The sequence below is a fragment of the Halichoerus grypus genome, chromosome 3 (assembly GCF_964656455.1).
Source record: "Halichoerus grypus chromosome 3, mHalGry1.hap1.1, whole genome shotgun sequence".
Classification (NCBI taxonomy): Eukaryota; Metazoa; Chordata; class Mammalia; order Carnivora; family Phocidae; genus Halichoerus; species Halichoerus grypus.
Genome location: NC_135714.1, coordinates 208,241,216 through 208,264,421, shown reverse-complemented (window position 1 = coordinate 208,264,421; position 23,206 = coordinate 208,241,216). Strand labels below are relative to the sequence as shown.

The window sequence follows — 23,206 nt, the reverse complement described above, 5'->3', positions numbered from 1 at the left end:
GAAGTTTTAAAGTTTTCGCCCACCGCATGTATTAAACAAACAAACCAAATGGTCCTACAGGTTACCTGATTACTGTAACCCAGCAGGCTCAAACCCATGCGGGCACTCGCTCACTCAGGAAATACAGTTTACACAGGCAAATGTAAAAATGTGCTCTGTCTATGTTAAAGCTGTCTCAGGAGAACATGTCAAATAACGAGGAAATAGCTTCATTATACGTTAATATGTCAGCTTTTCATGGTGTTACCTTCAACTAGAGCAACTGAAAAAGAAACTAGTTATCTTTCTGAATGTAAGAAAATAATCCTGTTTCCCCTTATATGTTGCAGATTGGAAATCTGAGCAGTGTGATAAAAAGTGATGCATTGAATATGAAAAACAATGAGTTTCATGTTGCAGCATTTTCAGGAGCGTTCGTGCGGGGAATGCCCTGGGCTTGAGTTAGGAAGCCTGCCACCCAGTGAAATGCAATCCAATTCCCCAGACTTTTAAACACAATCTCTGTGAAATGTAAATGATGAGTGAGTCCCAGTCCCTTCTGAGGGAACCTTACAGGTCAGCCCAGACACTATGGTAATGCAAGGCTTGTCAAAGCAAGCTGGGCAGTAAAAACAAAGTGCATGGTCAAAAAGATCCCTCCATCCAAATTTGGGGGCTGGGCAGCACAGAGCAGAGCTTTACAGAGGAGACCGTGTTTAAAATGGACTCTGAAGGTATCAGGTTGAGTCTCATAAAATTGCCAGTGTTTGAGCACCATGGTCTACAAGAAGACTACAGAGACAATATGGATTCCACCCCATTGGCAGGGACGCAGAAGGAGGGGTAGGTGGGGAAGCAGCTATGTCTAAGGACAGCTGCTCTTCAACAGCCCTGGGCGTTTGGAGGGGGCACACTCCTGAAAAGGGGCTGGGACCAGGGTCTGATGTCACATTTTGTGCAAAGTGGAGGCACTGAAGCCTTCCTAGTAAGGACGTAGTAAGTCCAGAGCTGGGTTTTATGGAAACCAACCTGAAGACCCAGTGAATTGGAGTGAGGATGGGCATCTGGAAAGCAATCATTCCAGAATTCACTGCAGTAGCCTGGGCTTAGACTGAAATAGGTTCATCTGCAATGTGAATAGGAAGCAGATGGCTGGAGGAGAAGTGGGGAGGGGGTCCACGGTGCTTGGCAGTTGATTAGCTCTGTAATCTAGTGATACAGGAGAAACATAACTCCGATGGTTGGAGTCTAGGCGATTAGTGGAAACTGGGAATAAAGGAGGAGGTGCATTCGGAAGAAAGATCATGGTCTTGGTTTTAGGTAGTCCAGATAAGTTGGTCAAGAGAGAGCTGAGCCAAGTGCACGATCTGGAGGGTGCTGCTCTTGTGAAGAAGGTATTTACTGAACATCTGAATGTGTCCATCACTGGGCAGCCTGCTAAAGACTGAACAGTGGTCCCAACATCATGACTGAGGCACAGGAGCAATAATGGGATCCTGAGAGTCATGGGACAGAGCACCATCCCAAAGAGAGAAGACAGGATGAGGGCCCAGGAGGAAGTCCAGTGACAGATTCTGGGGGACAACCGATGTGTACGTGACAGGAGAGGGAAGTGGCAGCCACATCAGGTCAAAGGAGCAGTGGTAAGATGAGTTGGACCCGTGGACCCCAAGGGAGGACAGGCACGGGCAGGAGCCCTTGCCCACCCTGCAGAGAGATCGAGGAGAATCTGTCAGTGTTGTCGGTTCTGCTGTGACATGTCATATGACCTTGGAGAGTCCTTATGTCTTCTGGGCCTCATTGTTTCCTTCATATGTAAAATTACACGACTGTACAAGATGAGTTCTCAGCACTCTTTGCCTAAAATCACTAGATTTCTCTGACCATTGAACACAAGCAATCAAGTTAGGTAGGTATGAGATTGATTTTCCCCCAATTAAACCTGAGGGACTGGTGCATCTGTGTGTATGGTAAGAGCACTGAACACAAGATCCACCTTCTTAACAAATGTTTCAGTGCGCAGCATTGTGAACCACACTGCCCATCCCTCCAGCTAGTGCATCTCCCATAACCGAAACTCTTCAGCTTCTGAGCAGCGGCGTCCCTCTGCCCCTCCCCTAGCCCTGGGCACCCATCTACTCTCTTTCTCTAGGAGATGGACGGATCTCGGTACTTCCTGTAGATGGAATCACGCGGTACTTGTGGTCCTGTGCCTGACTTACTCCATTCCCATAAGTCCTCCAGATTCACCCGTGTTGTCACATGTGGGCGGATTTCGTCTTCTTAAGGCTGAATAAGATTCCACTGTACCCAAGGCTACATTTTCTTATCCAGTCATCTGCTGACGGACATTTAGTTTCCATATTTTGGCTACTGTGAATAAAGCTGCAATGATTTTGGGAGTGTAAATCTCTCTTTGAGATCCTGATTTTAATTCTTTTAATTTTTCTGGGATTGCTGGATCCTATGACTGTTCTATTTTTAATTTTTTGAGGAACCTACATACTGGTTCTCACAGTGGCCGCACCATTTTGCATCCCCACCAGCAGTGTAAAAGCAACATCTACGATCTCTCTACGTCCTTGCCAACATTACTATTTTTTGTTTTTTGGATGACAGCCATTTTTAACAGGTGTGAGGTCATATCTTATTGTGCTTTTGATTTGTATTTCCCTGATGATGAGTGATGTTGAGCATTTTTTCATGTGTCTGTTGGCCATTTGTATGTCCTCCATAGAGAAATGTCTATTCAAGTCCTTTGCCTGTTTTTAAATTGGGTTATTTCCTTTTCTGCTGTTGAGTTGTAGCAGTTCCTTTCATATTCTGGACATTGACTTCTTAGGTTTATAGATGGCAAACATTTTCTCCTATTCTGTAGACTGCCTTTTCACTCTGTTGATTGTTTACTTTTCTGTGCAGAAACCTTTAGCTTGAAGTAGTGACATTTGTCTATTTTTGGTTTTGTTGCTCGAGCTTCTGATGTTATATCCAAGAAATCACTGCCCAGACCAATATCACGAAGATTTCCCCCTATGTTTTCTGCTAGGAGTTTTACAGTTTCAGACCTCACATTTGAGTCTTTAATCCACTTTGAGTTTATTTTTGTGTGTGGTGTGAAGTAAGGGTAAAGTTTCATTCTTTTGCACGCGGATATTCACTTTTCCCAGCACCACTTACTGATGAGACTCTCCTTTCCCCATTGGATGTTTTTGGCATGCCTGTTGAGGATCAGTTGGCCGTATATGCATGGGTTTATTTCCGGGTTCCCTATTCTGTTCCATTGGTTCAAATGTCTGTTTTTATGACAAAACCATACTGTTTTGGAGACTGTAGATTTGTAATATATTTTGAAATCAGGAACTGTGATGCCTTCAGTTTTGTTCTTTCTCAAGTTGCTTTGGCTCTTTAGAGTCTTCTTTGGTTCCACATGAGTTTTAAGGATATTTTTACCATTTCTATAAAAAATACCATTGATATTTTGATAGGGATTGCATTGACTCTTAACAATATTAAGTCTCCCAAGCCACGAACATACGATGTATTTTTATTTATGTCTTCTTTAATTTTTTTTTTTTACCAATATTTTCATAGTAGTCAGTGTACAAGTCTTTTCCCTCCTTGGTTAAATTTATTCCTAAGTATTTCATTCTTTTTGATGCTTTTGTAAATGGGATTATTTTCTTAAATTCCTTTGCAGATAGTTTGTTATTAGTGTATATGATTTTTAAAATGTTGGCTTTGTATCTTGCCACTTTACTGAATTTATTAGTTTCAAGTATTTTTTTGTGGCATCTTTAGGATTTTATACATATAAGGTCATGTTATCTGCAGACAGGGGTAATTTTACTTCTTCCTTTCCAATTTGGATGCTTTTATTTCTTTTTTGCCTAATTGCTCTGGCCAGGACCTCCAGTACAATGTGGGATAAAAGTGATGAGAGTGGGCATCCTTGTGTTGTTCCTGGTCTCAGGCGAGAAGTTTTCAGCTCTTCATCATTGAGTATGATGGTGGCTGTGGGCTTGTCATATACGGCCTCTGTTATGTTGAGGTACATTCACCTCTACCCACCCTGTTGAGAGTTTTTGTCATAAATAGATGGTGAATTTTGTCAGATGCTTTCTCTGCTTCTATTGTTATGATCATTGATTTTTATTCTTCATCCTGCTAATGTGGTATATCATGTTGATTGATTCACGTATGTTGAACCATCCTAGGAATAAACCCAACTTGATCATGGTCTATGATCTTTTTAATGTGCTGTTGAATTCTGTCGGCCAGTAGTATTTTTTTTTTTTTTTTTTGGCTCATTATCACTGCCATTTTTAAATGTCAAGACAGTTTATTTAACTAACTATAGTTGTTTATGAGATAGGATACGTTTTTAAAATGCTTAGAAGCTCAGCTCGTTAGCAATTAAAAAGTGGGTCCCAGGGAAAAGCCTTGACAGCTGTATTATCAAATCATCATCTAGTTAAGCCGAAAAAACTATCTGCTCAAAAGTGGAAAGACAGAGTCTTATAAGTTTGTTCTTTTTTTAAAGATTTTATTTATTTATCTGACAGATAGAGAGAGAGCGAGAGAGGGAACACAAGCAGGGAGAGAGGGAGAGGGAGAAGCAGGCCTCCCGCCGAGCAGGGAGCCCAATGCAGGGCTCGATCCCAGGACCCTGGATCATGACCTGAGCCGAAGGCAGACGCTTAACGACTGAGCCACCCAGGCGCCCCTAGACAGAGTCTTATATTCTGGTTGTTTATCTTGCTTTTTCTTAAGTTGAAGTTTTCCCAAAGGGAAATATTTATTAATATATTTAATAATAGATATATATTTCTAAAAGAGGAATATTTACTAATATAAAGTATGCATCATTGGAAAACAGCCCTCATTTCATGCTTCCCTCAGAGTACTACCCAATGTCCCTCCTTGTTGAAATGTGTCAGTTAATGACTATGATAGACTATAATTTTGTTTTAAGATTTTATTTACTTAAATGAGAGAGACAGCAAGAGAGAGCGAGCACAAGCGGGGTGAGGGTGGAGGAGCAGAGGGAGAGGGAGAAGCAGACAACCTGCTGAGCAGGGAGCCTGATTTGGGACTCGATCCCAGAATTCCGGGACCATGACCTGAGCCGAAGGCAGACGCTTAACCGACCAAGTGACCCAGGTGCCACCCGCGCCCCCCGCCCCGACCTTTTGGAAGATTTTATTTATTTGAGAGGGAGAGAGATAGATTTTTTTAAAGATTTTATTTATTTATTTATTTGAGAGAGGAAGGGAGTGTTTCTTCTGTTTTTTAAAACTTGTAAGCAGATGACCTTTTTTTTTTTATAATTTATTAACTTTGAAACTACTTTTTTATTGAGGTATAATTGACATGTAACATTATATTAGTTTCAGGTGTATAATGTAATGATTTAATATTTTTGTACATTGCAAAGTGATTTCCACAATAAGTCTGGTCCCTCAGTCTGGGGACATCTGTCCCTATACATAGTTATAATCTTTTTCTTATAATGAGAATTTTAAGATCTATGCTCCTAGCAAATTTCAAACATACAATACAGTATTATTATACCAATGCTGTACTTTGCATCCCCATGACTTTATTTTATACCTGGAAATTTGTACCTGTAGACCCTCTTCACCCATTTCATCTACCATTACCACCCCCCCCCCCCATGTCTGGCAACCACCAATCTGTTCTCTGTATCTATGAGTTTGGGGTTTTTTCTCTTTTTCTTTTTTTAGATTCCACATATAAATGTGGCCATATGGTATTTGTCTTTCTTTGACTTATTTCACTTAGCATAATGTTCTCAAGGTCCATCAGTGTTGTTGCAAATGGCAAAATTTCCTTCATTTTATGGCTAAATAACATTCCTGTGTGTGTGTAAAGTATTCTCTTTATCCATGCATCCACTGATGGACACTTAGGTTGTTTTCCTATCAAGGCTGTTGTTAATCATGCTGCAGGGAACATGGGGTGAAACTCCTTTTGAGTTGGTGTTTTCATTTTCTTCAGATAAATACCCGTAAGTTGAAATTGCTGGGTCATATGGTAGCCCTATTTTAATTTTTTTTTTTTTTTAGATTTTATTTATTTATTTGACAGAGAGACAGCGAGAGAGGGAACACAAGCAGGGGGAGGGGGAGAGGGAGAAGCAGGCTTCCCGCCGAGCAGGGAGCCCGATGTGGGGCTCGATCCCAGGACCCTGGGATCATGACCTGAGCCGAAGGCAGACGCTTAACGACTGAGCCACCCAGGCGCCCCCCTATTTTAATTTTTTGAAGAACCTCCATACTATTTCCCACATTGGCTGCACCAGTTTAAAATCCCACCAGCAGTGTGCAAAGGTTCCCTTTCCTCCACGTCCTCACCAACACTTAGTTCTTGTCTTTTTGATATTAGCCATTCTCCAGGTGTGAAGTGATATCTTGTCGTGGCTTTGATTTCTATTTTTCTGGTGATGAGTGATGTTGAGCACCTTTTTTTTTTATGTACCTGTTGTCCATCTGTGTCTTCTTTGGAAAATGTCTATTTAGATCCTCTGCCCTTTTAACAAATTTTGTCACAGTATCACTGCTATACAATGTTCTATTAGCTTCAGATGTACGATTCTGTACCCTGTGCAGTGCTCACCGTAATTGCGTGGTTCCCATCTGTCACCGTACAGCACTATTACATTATTGACTATGTCCTGTGCTCTGCCTGTTTTTAAATCAGATTGTTTGGTTTCTTTGCTAATGGGTTGCATGACTTCTTTATACATTTTGGATATTAGCCCCACATCAGATACATGATTTAAAAAATATCTTCTTCCATTCAATAAGCTTCCTTCTTATTTTGTGATGGTTTTCTTTGCTGTGCTGAAGCTTTTTATTTTGATGTGTCCCACTTTTTTATTTTTGCCTTTGTTGCCTTTGCTTTTAGTGTCAAGTCTAGAAATCATCACCAAGACCACTGTCAAGTAGTTTGGTGCTTATGTTGTCTTCGAGGAGTTTTATGGTTTTAGGTCCTACATTCAGGTAATTTGTCTTCAGGTAATTTTTGTATTTGGTGTAAGATCCATTTCTCCCAGAACCCTTTATTGAAGAGACTGTCCTTTCCCCAGTGCATATTCTAGGCTCCTTTGTTATAAATTACTTGACCTTATATGTGTGGGTTTATTTCTGAGCTCTCTACTCTGTTCCATTGATCCACGTTTCTGTGTTTGTGCCAATATCATACTTTTTTTTTCAAGTTTGCATTTTTAATAACATAAATTACCAACAAGGTCCTGACCTAGTAATCAAAAATTAAATAAAACCTCAAAATCTAAAAACAAGAAACAGACTAAATCACACACTAATCTGACCAAACAAACTAATCCTGGAATATTTCCCAAATAAAAAAGTAAGCACAATTATTACATTCCATGTTTCAGAGAAGAGGCATTAAGGATTCATGCCATAAGTTTATTTACAAACATACTGAGTATGTTGAAATCAAGAGTTTGATCCATTTTTCAAAGAGACTGCACCTCTTAAAATGTTCTTTTCACATCTGTTTGATGGGTTAATTAAAACATCCTTATTTCTTAAGCAGCTGATGTCTTGCTATAAAAAAAGGTGCAGCAAATCCAGATCCAAAGTACAAAGTCATCATAAGTAGTAATCGCCACTTGTTTTCCACTGAAAATGGCAAATTCTTCCCTCGGCCCTCCTCATAGTGGCTCCTATGGACCACAGAGCTTGTGAGCCTCCAGATGCTCTGTCCCAACATGGCGCCATTGGAAGTTCTTCGAAAGGGGCAGAACCCTAAGATTGTAGAAATGGCAGCACCACCAAGTCTCCTCTTCTCACGACCTTGTTCCTTGGCGTGTGTCGATATCATACTGTTTTGATAGCTATAGATTTGTAATACAGTTTGAAATCAGGGACCAGGATGCTGCCATCTTCTTTTTAAGATTGCTTTGGGTATTCAGGGTCTTTTGTGGTTCCATATAAATGTTAGGATTGTTTGTCCTATTTCTGTGAGAAAAGCCATGGAATTCTGATAGGGATTGCTCTGAACCCATAGATTTTTTTGGGTGGAATGGACATTTTAACAATATTAAGTCTTCCAATCCTTGAGCACAGTATGTCTTTCTATTTATTTGCATTTTCTTTGGTTTCCTTCATGAATGTCTTATAGTTTTCAGTGTACAAGTGTTTACCTACTTGGTCACTTTATTCCCATGTATTTTATTCTTTTTGATGCAATTTAAAATGGGATTGTTTCTTTATTCAACTTTCTGATGGTTCATTTTTAGTGTGTCAAAACACAACAGATTTTTGTAAATTGATTTTGTATCCTGCAACGTTGCTGAATTTATTAGTGCCGATGGCTTTTTGATGGAGTTTTTGGATTTTCTGTATATAATATCATGTCATCTGAAAATACTGACAGTTTTGCTTCTTCCTTTCTGATTTAGATTCCTTTGATTTCTTTTTCTTGCCTAATTGCTCTGGCTAGGACTTCCAATACTATATTGAATACAAATGGTGAGAAAGGGCATCCTTGTCTTCTTCCTAATCTTAAAAGAAAAGCTTTTAGCTTTTCACTTTCGAGTGTGATGCTAGCTGTGGGCTTGTCATATATGGCCTTTTTTTTTTTTTTTTAAAGATTTTATTTATTTATCTGACAGAGAGAGAGAGAGAACAAGTAGGCAGAGAGACAGGCAGAGGGAGAGGGAGAAGCAGGCTTCCCGCTGAGCAGGGAGCCCGATGCGGGGCTCGATCCCAGGACCCTGGCATCATGACCTGAGCCGAAGGCAGCCACTTAACTGGCTGAGCCACCCAGGCGCCCCTATATGGCCTTTTTTATATTGAGGTATGCTCCCTCTCTGCCTACTTTGTTGAAAGTTTTTAACATAAATGGATGTGGAATTTTGTCAAATGCTTTTTCTGCATCTACTGAGATGATTATAGATTTTTATACTTCATTTTGTTAATGTGGTGTGTCATATTGATTGATTTGTGGATGTTGAACCATCTTTCCATCCCTAGAATAAAACCCACTTGATCATGGCATATGGTCCTTTTAATGTATTGTTTAATACAATTTGCTAATATTTTGTTGAGGATTTTTGCATCTATGTTTATCGGGGATACTGGCCTGTAATTTTCTTGTGGTGTTCCTGTCTGGCTTTGCCATCAAGGTAATGCTGGAGTTCTAAAATAAGTTTGGAAGTGTTTCTTCTTTTTCCACCAGGACTATTGACTTAGGCAGCCTTGTTTTGTAGAAGTTCTCCAAAAGAAATGTTTCAAAATTCAAACTTGTAAATATAAATAGAATTTCTTTATGTAGCCAAAGCATGCTTTGCCTTTGTATTTATAGCCAGACATCTTTTAAAATTAAAATAATTATTTTATTATAATATTTTTACAATTTAAAAAATCTTTTTGAGATTCACCTTCAGAAAGTAAAAAAATAATAATAACAAAATCATTCTCTACTAGAAGAGAACTCCTTTTTTTTTTTTATTAACATATAATGTATTATTTGTTTCAGGGGTACAGGTCTGTGATTCATCAGTCTTACACAATTCACAGCGCTCACCATAGCACATACCCTCTCCAATGTCCACCACCCAACCACCCCATCCCTCCGACCCCCCTCCCCTCCAGCAACCGTCAGTTTGTTTCCTGAGATTAAGAGTCTCTTATGGTTTGTCTCCCTCTCTGGTTTCATCTTGTTTCATTTTCCCCTACCTTCCCCTATGATCCTCTGTCTTGTTTCTCAAATTCCTCATATCAGTGAGATCATGTGATAATTGTCTTTCTCTGATTGACTTATTTCGCTCAGCCTAATACCCTCTAGTTCCATCCACGTCATTGCAGATGACAAGATTTCATTCCTTTTGATGGCTGCATAATATTCCATTGTATATATATATACCACTTCTTCTTTATCCATTCATCTGTCGATGGACATCTGGACTTTTCCCATAGTTTGGCTATTGTGGACATTGCTGCCATAAACATTGGGGTGCATGTGCCCCTTTGGATCACTACATTTGTATCTTTGGGGTAAATACCCAGTAGTGCAATTGCTGGGTCATAGGGTAGCTCTATTTTCAACTTTTTGAGGAACCTACAAACTGTTTTCCAGAGTGGCTGCACCAGCTTGCATTCCCACCAACAGTGTAGGAGGGTTCCCCTTTTTCCACATCCTCTCCATCTGTCATTTCCTGACTTGTTAATTTTAGCCATTCTGACTGGTGTGAGGTGGTATCTCATTGACATTTTGATTTGGATTTCCCTAATGCCGAGCAATGTTGAGCACTTTTTCATGTGTCTGTTGGCCATTTGGATGTCTTCTTTGGAAAAATGTCTGTTCATGTCTTCTGCCCATTTCTTGATTGGATTATTTGTTCTTTGGGTGTTGAGTTTGATAAGTTCTTTATAGATTTTGGATACTAGCCCTTTATCTGATATGTCATTTGCAAATATCTTCTCCCATTCTGTCGGTTGTCTTTTGATTTTGTTGGCTGTTTGCTTTGCTGTGCAAAAGTATCTTGATGAAGTCCCAATAGTTCATTTTTGCCCTTGCTTCCGTAGCCTTTGGCAATCTGTCTAAGAAGAAGTTCCTGTAGCTGAGGTCGAAGAGGTTGCTGCCTGTGTTTGCCTCAAGGATTTTGATGGATTCCTGTCTCACACTGAGGTCTTTCATCCATTTGGAGTCTATTTTTGTGTGTGGTGTAAGGAAATGGTCCAGTTTCATTCTTCTGCATGTGGCTGTCCAATTTTCCCAACACCATTTGTTGAAGAGACTGTCTTTTTTCCATTGGACATTCTTTCCTGCTTTGTCGAAGATTAGTTGACCATAGAGTTGAGGGTCCATTTCTGGGCTCCTTATTCTGTTTCATTGATCTATGTGTCTGTTTTTGTGCCAGTACCATACTGTCTTGATGATTACAGGTTTGTAATAGAGCTTGAAGTCCGGAATTGTGATGCCGCCAGCTTTGCTTTTCTTTTTCAACATTCCTCTGGCTATTCGGAGTCTTTTCTGGTTCCATACAAATTTTAGGGTTATTTGTTCCATTTCTTTGAAAAAAGTTGATGGTATTTTGATAGGGATTGCATTAAATATGTAGATTGCTCTAGGTAGCATGGACATTTTCACAATATTTATTTTTCCAATCCATGAGCATGGAACATTTTTCCATTTCTGTGTCTTCCTCAATTTCTTTCATGAGTATTTTATAGTTTTCTGAGTACAGATTCTTTGCCTCTTTGGTTAGTTTATTCCCATGTATCTTATGGTTTTGGGTGCAATTGTAAATGGGATTGACTCCTTAATTTCTCTTTCTTCTGCCTTGTTGTTGGTGTATAGAAATGCAACTGATTTCTGTGCATTGATTTTGTATCCTGCCACTTTACTGAATTCCTGTATGAGTTCTAGCAGTTTTGGGGTGGAGTCTTTTGGGTTTTCCACATAAGGTATCATATCATCTGCAAAGAGTGAGAGTTTGACTTCTTTGCTGATTCGGATGCCTTTTATTTCTTTTTGTTGTCTCATTGCTGTGGCTAAGACTTCTAGTATTATGTTGAATAGCGGTGGTGATAGTGGACATCCCTGCCGTGTTCCTGACCTTAGGGGAAAAGATCTCAATTTTTCCCCATTGAGAATGATATTTGCTGTGGGTTTTTCAAGGATGGCTTTTATGATATTGAGGTATGTACCCTCGATCCCTATACTCTGAAGAGTTTTGATCAAGAAAGGATGCTGTACTTTGTCAAATGCTTTTTTTGCATCTATTGAGAGTATCATATGGTTCTTGTTCTTTCTTTTATTAATGTATTGTATCATATTGTTTGATTTGCAGATGTTGAACCAAACTTGCAGCCCAGGAATAAATCCCACTTGGTCATGGTGAATAATCCTTTTAATGTACTGTTGGATCCTATTGGCTAGTATTTTGGTGAGAATTTTTGCATCCATGTTCATCAGGGATACTAGTCCTTTTTGATGGGGTCTTTGTCTGGTTTTGGGATCAAGGTAATGCTGGCCTCATAAAATGAGTTTGGAAGTTTTCCTTCCATTTCTATTTTTTGGAACAGTTTCAAAAGAATAGGTATTAATTCTTCTTTAAATGTTTTGTAGAATTCCTCTGGGAAGTCATCTTGCCTCGGGCTCTTGTTTGTTGGGAGATTTTTGATTACTGCTTCAATTTCCTTACTAGTTATGGGTCTGTTCTGGTTTTCTCTTTCTTCCTGGTTCAGTTTTGGTAGTTTATACATCTCTAGGAATGCATCCATTTCTTCCAGATTGTCTAATTTTCTGGCATATAGTTGCTCATAATATGTTCTTATAATTGTTTGTATTTCTTTGGTGTTGGTTGTGATTTTGATAAGTCTGGCCAGGGGTTTATCAATCTTATTAATTCTCTCAAAGAACCAGCTCCTAGTTTCATTGATCTGTTCTACTGTTCTTTTGGTTTCTATTTCATTGATTTCTGCTCTGATCTTTATTATTTTTCTTCTCCTGCTCGGTTTAGGCTTTATTTGCTGTTCTTTCTCCATCTCCTTTAGGTGTAGGGTTAGGTTGTGTATTTGAGACCTTTCTTGTTTCTTGAGAAAGGCCTGTACTGTTATATACTTTCTTCTTAGGACCACCTTTGCTGCATCCCAAACATTTTGAACAGTTGTGTTTTCATTTTAATTTGTTTCCATGAATTTTTTAAATTCTTTAATTTCCTGGTTGACCCATTCATTCTTTAGTAGGATGTTTTTAGCCTCCATGTATTTGAGTTCTTTCCAACTTTCCTCTTATGATTGAGTTTTAGTTTCAAAGCATTGTGGTCCAGAAAGATGCAGGGAATGATCCCAATCTTTTGGTACCAGTTGAGACCTGATTTATGACCCAGGATGTGATCTATTCTGGAGAATGTTCCATGGGCACTAGAGAAGAATGTGTATTCCGTTGCTTTGGGATGGAATGTTCTGAATATACCTGTGAAGTCCATTTAGTCCAGGGTATCATTTAAAGCCTTTATTTCCTTGTTGATCTTTTGCTTAGATGATCTGTCCATTTCAGTGAGGGGGGTGTTAAAGTCCCCCACTATTATTGTATTGTTGTCAATGTGTTTCTTTACTTTTGTTATTAATTGGCTTATATAATTGGCTGCTCCCATGTTAGGGGCATAGATATTACAATTGTTAGATCTTCTTGTTGGATAGACCCTTTAAGTATGACATAGTGTCCTTTGTCATCTTATTATAGTCTTTGGTTTAAAATCTAATTTGTCTGTTATAAGGATTGCCACCCCAGCTTTCTTTTCATGTCCATTAACATGGTAAATGGTTTTCCAGCCCCTCAATTTAAATCTGGAGGGGTCTTTGGGTCAAAAATGAGTCTCTTGCAGAGAGCATATCGATGGGTCTTATTTTTTTTATCCAATCTGATACCCTGTGTCTTTTGATGGGGGCGTTTAGCCCATTTACATTCAGGGTAAGTTGAAATATATGAATTTAGTACTGTTGTATTGCCTGTCAGGTGACTGTTACTGTATATTGTCTGTGTTCCTTTCTGGTCTATGTTACTTTTAGGCTCTCTCTTTGCTTAGAGGACCCCTTTCAATATTTCTTGTAGGGCTGGTTTCGTGTTTGCCAATTCTTTTAGTTTTCGTTTGTCCTGGAAGATTTTATCTCTCCTTCTATTTTCAATGATAGCCTAGCTGGATATAGTGTTCTTGGCTGCATATTTTTCTCGTTTAGTGCTCTGAATATATCATGCCTGTCCTTTCTGGCCTGCCAGGTCTGTGTGGATAGGTCTGTTGCCAATCAAATGTTTCTACCATAGTAGGTTACAGACCTCTTGTTCTGAGCTGCTTTCAGGATTTTCTCTTTGTCTCTGAGACTTGTAAGTTGTACTATTAGAGGTCGAGGTGTTGACCTATTTTTATTGATTTTGAGGGGGGTTCTCTTTGCCTTCTGGATTTTGATGTCTGTTTCCTTCCCCAAATTAGGGAAGTTCTCCACTATAATTTACTCCAATATACCTTCTGCCCCTGTCTCTCTTTCTTCTTCTTCTGGGATCCCAATTTTTCTAATATTGTTTCGTCTTATGGTATCACTTATCTCTTGAATTATGCCCTCGTGATCCAGTAGTTGTTTATCTCTCTTTTTCTCAGCTTCTTTATTCTCCATCATTTGGTCTTCTATATCACTAATTCTCTCTCTGCCTCATTTATCCTAGCAGTAAGAGCCTCCATTTTTTATTGCACCTCATTAATAGCCTTTTTGATTTTGACTTGGTTAGATTTTAGTTCTTTTATTTCTCCAGAAAGGGATTCTCTAGTATCTTCTATGCTTTTCTCAAGCCCAGCTAGTATCTTTATAATCGTGATTCTGAACTCTAGTTCTGACATCTTACTAATGTCCGTATTGATTAGGTCCCTGGCAGTCAGTACTGCCTCGTGTTCTTTTTTGAGGTGAGTTTTTCCGTCTTGTCATTTTGTCCAGAGAAGAATAGATGAATGAGAGAACAAAATGCTAAAAGGATAACAACAACCCCAGAAAAATATACACTAAACAAATCAGAAGGGACCCAAACATGGGGGGGGGGAAGAAAAAAAAAAGAATATGATCAGATCTGGTGAAAAGAAGAGAGCCACACACTAGATTTTGGGTGTACTTTGGTCTGTTAGAAGAAACTGCCTCCCAAAATTTTAATGAAAGAAAACTTATGTATATACAAAAATAAGGGTAAATATGATGAAGGGATTGGATATGACTGTAAAGATGAAAATTTAAAAAGATTTTAAAAAAAGAATTGATAAGATAAGAAGTTAGTTGAAAAAAGAAAGAAAAAATTTAAAAAAAAAAAAAAAGGAGAGAATGTGATCAGGCAGGAGACTAGAACAAAGCCATACACTAGATTTAGGGTATATTTTGGTCTGTTAGAATAAACTGTATCCCAAAATTTTAAAGAAAGAAAAGCATATATATATTTACAAAAAATAAGGTTAAATACAATGAAGGAACAGAATATGACTGTAAAAATGCAAATTGAAAAAATTTTTTAAAAGGAATTGATAAGATGTTGGTTGAAAAAGGAAAGAAGAAAAATTAAAAAAGAAGAAATAGGAAAAGAAAAAAATAAAGAAAATTTTAAAAATTAACTTTGAAAGACTAAAGAATCATGGTAAAAAAGCCATGAATTCTATGTGCAGTATTCCCCTAGCGCTGGAGTTCTGCCGTTCTCATTGATCGGTAAACTTGGTCTTGGCTGGCTGTTCTCGCTGACCTTCTGGGGGAGGGGCCTGTTGCCGTGGTTCCCAAATGTCTTTGCCGGAGGCGGAATTGCCCCGCCCTTGCCGGTCCGGGCTAAGTCATCTGCTCGGGTTTGCTCTCGGGAGCTTTTGTTCCCTGCAAGCTTTCCGTACAGCTTTGGAGGCGGAGAGTGAAAATGGCGGCCTCCCAGTCTCCGCCCCGGAGGAGCCGAGAACTCGGGGTCCCGCTCCTCAGCGAGCCCCCAGAGAAAAGCAGTCAGTCACTCCCGTCTCCCCGGTCTCCCGCCGCACTCCGTGCTCACCCGGCCTGTGACCGCGCCTTTCTATCTGGCACCCGACCCCGGGTGGAGTCTCCAAACCCAGCAGATCCCCGCGGTGCGCTCCCGCACCTCTCCTCCCGGGGGAAGAAGGTGAGTCTCCCCGGATCTGCCGCTTGTTGGGTCCCTGCTGGAGGGGCAGTGGCCCGACTGTGCCGCGGATCACGGTCTATGACAACCCCGAGCTGAGAGCCCGCGCCTGGGCTCCGTCTCTGCAGCCGGCTTCCCCGCTCCGATCCCTGGGAGCTCTGCCGCACTCAGGCACCCCCGGTCTTTCTGTGACCCCCAGGGTCCTGAGACCACACTGTCCCGCGAGGGTTCCACCCCCCACTTCGCCACCAGAGTGACGTCCCTCAGCGGAGCAGACTCTAAAAGTTCCGATTCTGTGCTCCGTGGCTCTATCACTTGCCAGAAGCGGCCGACGGAGGCCCCTCCCCCGCCGTCTATCCTCCCGAATATCGCCTCGGATTCACTTCTCCGCACGTCCTACCTTCCAGAAAGTGGTCACTTTTCTGTTCAGAGAGTTGTTGCTCTTCTTTTCTTCGATCTCCTGTTGAGTTTGTAGGTGTTCAGAGTGGTTTGATACCTATCTAGCTGGATTCCTGGGACCAGGCGAAATTTAGGTTGCCTAGTCCTCTGCCGTCTTGCCAACAGTTGAAGAACTCCTTTTAACTCCTGTATTTATCAATCGTGTTTGAGAATCCAGTGCATTTTGAAAGAAACCTAGATTAACAACCTGGAACACCAGAACAAATTTCTGGGCATGTTCTTTAGGGCATATGACAATGCAACTTACCAATTTCTCATGAAATGCCAAAATTTTAAATGTGAAAACTAATAACCCCAACTGAACATCTAAGGTGATGCCCACATATAAAATCCTGTCTGCAAAAGTCAACTTTGTATCTGTCAATGACATTCAGAGGAATTAAAGCGAGGGCCCAATCCCAGGACTACCACTGACTAGTCACATAAACTTGAAGGTCACTTGGAACTTGCTCTTAAAAGGGGAATAGGAATGAGATGCTACCCAAAATCTGTACTATAGTTGGGTGAGCTCTTCATTTCCTTCCGGTCCTAGAATGGAAGATTCCAACTTAATGTTCCTCTTCTATGTCTTTGAGCTGGTAGATAGCTTTCATTGTTGCAGATTTAGAAGATAAAGTCAGCGCTATGTAGTTCTTTCTTGCCAAAAAGGTTAATTTAGCACAGAGTTTATAAATAAGGATTTTTGTGAAATATTGATTCATGGGCTCTTAATAAGTATGAAGGCAAAATCTTGTACAGTCCATTGAGTTTGGATAAGCTAGTGTTAAATTTCTGGAAACATCAACTGTGCTCACGTGCACTGTGACACCTGTCAATATAACCGTGGGCATCACCTGGTGTCCCTGACCAAGAAGGCCTTTTCCCCACAAAGCGTTTCGTGGGGCTGTGTTCTGCAGAAATGCCATAGCAGTAAACATTTTCTCAGTATAGCTTCCTAAGAACAAAATCATTATTTCAAATTTATTAGAGTTGTTCTCATTAATTTAACAGACTCCTACACCCTAACCTTTCATGAAATAATTCCAGTTATTATTATTACTAGAGGAATAGGAGAGAAGGTCAAGAGGTAGTTCCAGGAAAAAAACACTGGGTAGCATTCGGGAAACACAGATCACAGCCCCAGCTACATTAGATTCTGGCCGTGAGAAACTTAAAATATTTTAATACAATCAAAACAATGTTTTAATAATTTATTAATTTAAAAATTCAGTAGTAATTTAGGGCGCCTGGGTGGCTCAGTTGGTTAAGCGACTGCCTTCGGCTCAGGTCATGATCCTGGAGTCCCTGGATCGAGTCCCGCATCGGGCTCCCTGCTCGGCAGGGAGCCTGCTTCTCCCTATGACCCTCACCCCTCTCATGTGCTCTCTCTCTCTCATTCTCTCTGTCTCAAATAAATAAATAAAAAAAAAATTTAAAAAAAAAAAAATTCAGTAGTAATTTGGATATAATTTTGGTAAAAGAGCTGTGAGTTTTGTGTTCCCAGCATCTCCATGGTTCTTGAACTAGGACGTGTCACATTCGATGTGTATGATGGTTTCAATTTCAGTACATGTTCTATGGTAACTATTACTCGTTTTAGCTCATTCCTACCGTTGCACTGAGTGGAACACTTTCACTCATCTGTATGGCACAATATGAAAATGAAGCATTCATTCTGAACATTTCCAGCAATCGTGGTGCCAGGTTTCTATCATGACACTTTCAGTACTGCTTTGAAGGATTCAGCGGCGTCCAAATGTCTTTATGTTATATTGTCTGTGAAATTGTGCATTTGATGATATGTTCGTGCTGGGAGTGCTGAGAGAGGGAATTCCAGCTTGAACAGGAAGTGTGCTCTCTGAGAATTTAAGACGCTTCTGGGTTTGTCCAAAGTCTTTTTGCATAAGGAACCACAGTAGGCTTGGAGGGATGAAATCATCTTTGGGGAGGGGAATTGAGAGGGCCTGCCTTCTCCCCGTTCAATCTCAACACAGAACAGGATAACTGGGTGGTCAGGGTGCCTGGAGGATGCGACCCTTGGGCTTCCATTCACCCAGGGTAGGACAGCACCACACAAGGGACCAAAGATGCCAACCTTAAGGATAGGACAGAGCCAAGCTGAAGAAGACCACCTTGGCAGCTTCGGGCATATGGAGAGATGATGTCCCTGGAGGAGGTGCGCTTGCTGCACCACAGGCCCCCTTGTGTGACATCATCCTTGGGATAGATGTCATCGCGAGAGGCTAAAGAAGGAAAGAAGGACACGGTAGCTGCATCTGGGGGCTGAGGTGTCCTTTTGCTGTCCCCTTGCTGTAACTGGGTGGAGGAGGCTTAGGGAGCATCCCCTTGCAGCTAACGGCTCTAGGTGCACAGATGGTCCTCATCGCCACCGACCTGTTCCCACTTGGGAGGCCCTCTGCCCTTTCTGCCCCAAACCTTGCAACCTGGAGGGGCATGTGGGAAGCTGGGCTAAGTCATGCCCTTCACCGAGAAAGGGAAGTGCGTGCAGTCTTTTAGGGGGCCGTGTCAGCTTAGCATGAGTGGCTGTTTTATGATCTACAGGAAACAGAAGAGGAATGATGGGCTGGTGGGAGAGTGGGAGGAACCGCTAAGTCCTGTGAGCAAGGAAATACCCTCAGGAAAATTTTCCATGTTGTCTTATTTTATTTTATTTTATTTATTTTATTTTTTTTAAAGATTTTATTTACTTATTTGACAGAGAGAGACACAGCGAGAGAGGCAACACAAACAGGGGGAGTGGGAGAGGGAGAAGCAGGCCTCCCGCCGAGCAGGGAACCCGATGCGGGGCTCGATCCCAGGACCCCGGGATCATGACCTGAGCTGAAGGCAGACGCCCAACGACTGAGCCACCCAGGTGCCCCTTTCCATGTTGTTTTAGAAATGACGTACCACTAGAGGGGTTTCATTAACAGATATCTAAGTACATATGGGACTTGATATACCTAAAACATCACTTCAGATCACCGGGAAGAAGTGGATTGTTCAATAGTTTGTAGACTCTGGTTAGCCATCTGGAAACAAAGTAAGCTGAATTCCATTTCACCATTTATAGCAGAATTGATAATTCCAGGCCGATAAATGATTTAAACAAGCAAATGAAATAGTAAAAGTACATTAAGAAAACATGACAGAATTGATTTTGTAATCGTGGAGTAAACAAATTATTTATAAACAATCCAAACGATGAAAACTATAAAGAATAATATGACAAATTTGACCACATAAAAATTTTAAACTTCTGCATTGTTTTTTAAAATACCATAAACAAAGCTAGAATATAATGCAAAACTGACAAAAACTGTTTTCGAGACATATGGCAGAAAAATGCCCAATTACATTAATATGCAAAGAGCTTTTTATAAATCAACAAAGAAAAGGAAAAGCAAATCAAGATGGTCAATTCACTGAAAAAAATTAAATGATCAGTGAGCATATGAAAAGATAAAATTTAAATGGTAATAAAAATGGAATGAAATAAAAAATTAGACTTTCAATAAAACATACAACTGAAGTCATAGAAAAATAACCCCTTTCAATATTCATGAATCAATCAATGTGGTCCAGCACATTAATAAAAGCAAGGATAAGAACATTATGATCCTCTCAATAGATACAGAAAAAGTAATGGCAAAATACAGCATCCATTTTTTTTAAACATTTTTATTTATTTATTTGTCAGAGGGAGAGAGAGAGAGAATGAGCACAAGCAGGGGGAGCGGCGGGCAGAGGGAGAAGCAGACTTCCCGCTGAGCAGGGAGCCCGATGCGGGGCTCGATCCCAGGACCTCGAAGGCAGACGCTTCACCGACTGAGCCACTCAGGCGCCCCTGACGTCCACTGTTGATAAGCTGTGCTGGAGCAGACACCATCCACAGAGGTGCGATCCGTCAGTAGACATCATAGTTGTTGGTGAGGGTTTTCTTTTAAATTGTTCGTGTAGCCAAATTTCAAAGTCTAAATAAAAATGAATGTCTTTTTTTTTTTTTAAGATTTTATTTATTTATTTGACAGAGAGAGACACAGTGAGAGAGGGAACACAAGCAGGGGGAGCGGGAGAGGGAGAAGGAGGCTTCCCGCCGAGCAGGGAGCCTGATGCGGGGCTCGATCCCAGGACCCTGGGATCATGACCTGAGCCGAAGGCAGACGCCCAACGACTGAGCCCCCAGGCGCCCCGTGAATGTCTTTCATAGATAAGAAATCTCCGCACATCCACCAGCAGAATGCACACCTGGGCGGTTTACAGACGCGGGGATTCCTGACACTGTGTAGGCTCTCCCTGCTAAAATGCTGTCTACCTGGTAAAAACATAAAATCCCAAATTAAAATAGCAATCGTGAGTTGCAATAAATAGGCAATAAATGTTTCCTTTAAAGAGCATTTTCTGATATACACAGCTGCTTTCAGTTAGGATGATTAAGCTTCATTTCATTTTAATCAAAGTCAATCGACCGTATCTTGGAAATTCAGGAAGTGGTCACCTTTATGCTTGTAACCAAAGTGCATGTGCATCCGGTGAGGTCTGTGTGTGAGGCGCCGCGCACCCCGGATGGCCATAGACCTTGCTCGCGATGACATCCACTCAGGTCTGAACTGTGGGTGTGGAGGAGCAGCTCCAGGCCAAGGAGCCGACCCAGCACATGGCACTGGGGACTTACCCTGAGAAGGTTGCTGTTGGTAACTCGGCACCAGGGCTCCACGGAGGAATGCGTCAGTGCCCCTGGCCACCTCAGGCGATGACGAGGGGTCCGAAGCTGAAGGGGAGTGAGTGTCAAGGCGAGACCCCTACTAACAAATCCTGAGCCGTGGTGGGAAGGGAAGCCTGGCCCAGCCTGTGGGGAGCGTGCCCTGGTGGGCAAAGAATTCACCTCCGGCTGGACGTGAATGAATCTGGGCTGCGTTTGGGGACACGGTTCCGCATTGGCAGGAAGAGACACCGGCCACTTTTCTATATTCACCTGCCAGCCTGATCCACAGAAGGATGTCCTCATGGTCCTACGTGGGGCTGTGGAAGGAGCTGTCCCTGGGAAGGCCGACGCGGAGGCGTTCTCGGGAGGAAAGCAGAGCTTCCAAGCTTCGACCAAAAGGCTGTTCTTAGCCTGCCGCGGAGAGAACAGAGCAGGGAGTCCAGATGGAGAGCAAGTCACAAACCCAGGACGGCAGAGCTGACGTCCACAGCAATCTGTCCATCCGGCGTCTTCAGGCAGCAGACACAACACGAGCCACGGCCACGGGCCACGAGCCACAAGCCACGAGCCACGGCCCTGAGAACGGGAGACGGTGGCAACCGCTTTCCAGCCGGGCTCGCCAGGAGCCAAGGAGAAAGGGTCCCGCCCCAGCCCCCATTGCCGCGGCCTGAGCCCAGTGACGTGAATCACGCGGAGGTGATGCTGCTCAACGGAGTGTATTTGGCGGGTGTGCTCTCTGCTGCAGCGAGTAGGAAAAAATGGCCCAAATACTCCTGCCATTCGCAAACAGCCCTCTGAAGTTACACCATGCAATCCAGAGTCCACAGTGCCGTAGGAGACGAATAACGGAACGGAGCCTTAGGTCACAACTGGGTCCCGCCACGTTACAGGTGCAGAGCTGGGATGAGAATCGTGGAGGGTTCTGTCAGCCCATTGTGCCCATCTTACCGCATGCGGGGTCCTGGCAGCCCTGTTAGCAGCCGATGATGCAGAGGAGAAATCAAAGCCGAAGCCAGGAAGTACTTTAAGGGCGCGTGCTGGAAGCTCAGTCCTTCTGACCGTGAGTACTCAGAGGTCAGCTGCCATCCAGAGAAGAATGCTGGTCCAATGCAAAGTGACCTTACCTAGCGGGAAACGTATTTTCTCCAGAATATTCATCGTTCTAAGAAACTCTTGTTACTCAAAGTTGCGATACCTGCTGGGGAAAGGTCGTATGGTCAGTGCTAAGGGAAAAACACTCCCCGTGTCCTGTCCTGCTTTGGAACGTGTCTGCTCCCTCCCAGCGCGCACTTCTGGAAGGAGCGACGGGCCGGGAGTCAGAAGATGCCAGTGCAAGGCCACGTCCCCTCATTTTCAAACGCAGTACTCTTGGGTGAGTCGCTGCTCTCTCCACTTCCTGGGAGGAATAAGAACCTGTCGTGTCCACCGCTGGGGGCAGCTGCAGGATCATTTGGTGAGCTGGAATCTGAAAGTACTCTGTAGAGGAGGAAGTGATCTGCGAGGGAAAGCTGCTTTCGGCCTCAGCATCCTAACTTCAGACACCGAGGAGCGTTCTGTGTAAGCAGAGGTTCTTTACTGAAACATTCCAATTTTAAATGTTTAAAAGGCTCCTAAACTGGGCATGTGGCAGATAAATTTGCCTGTATTCCTGTCTTGTTATGAACGTCCTCTCCTGGCTGAAAACTCACGTGTGGACGGTGAGAGACGAAGACATGGATAGAGACTTCTGAGTCGTCTCCTCAGCGGCCTCGGCAGTAACCCCAGAGCCTCCCTTCTGCAGAATGGTTCCTGGTGTCCGCTGGGTCGAGGCCACTCTCCCCACACTCAGGAGCGGCCCGTGGTGTGTGCCCACAGTCATGGCCACACGGCAGTGGTGCGTGCCGGCACGAGTGGGGATGGGGAGTTGGGATTAATGGGCACAGATTGCAGGTTTTCAAGGTGAAAAAGCTCTAGAGGTGGATGGTGGTGATGGTTGCACAGCAGCGTGAATGTGCTTAACACCAGCGGATCGCACACTTGGACATGGTTAAGATGGTAAATCTTATGTGTGTTTTACCACAGAAATCTTTGAAGGCTTCATATGCTTTTTTAATTTAAAAAATGAAATGTCCTTCAATAACACATGCTTTGCAGTCAGAAGTAGGCGTCTGCTGAAATCCTGTAAATAGTGAGCCAGTAGAGGAAGAGGGTTAAAAGAGACACAACAGATGACCGTGCGCCTTGTGCTGGGCTCTGTTGAAATACAAAATGAAATTTCATTCGTGAAATATTTCACATATGTGCCAAGTTCCAAGCACTGAAGAAGTAAAATGAATAAGATACGTTCTTGTCCTTGAGGCTCTTGCCAGCGAGCCCGGGAGGACAATACGTAAGCATCCCGACGTCGGACAGGGTTCGAATCCGCGCACAGAAGGAGCTCTGAAT

At 42.2% G+C, this 23,206-nt stretch overlaps 1 long non-coding RNA gene and 1 pseudogene across 1 annotated transcript in view; one reads left to right on the top strand and one right to left on the bottom strand.

Annotated features, from left to right (window-relative positions):
* LOC144381433 (uncharacterized) overlaps positions 1-23,206 on the top strand; it is a 148,058-nt gene that overhangs the window by 99,448 nt on the left and 25,404 nt on the right. The window lies entirely within an intron of this gene.
* LOC118551626 (cytochrome c oxidase subunit 7C, mitochondrial pseudogene) lies at positions 7,204-7,761 on the bottom strand (annotated as a pseudogene).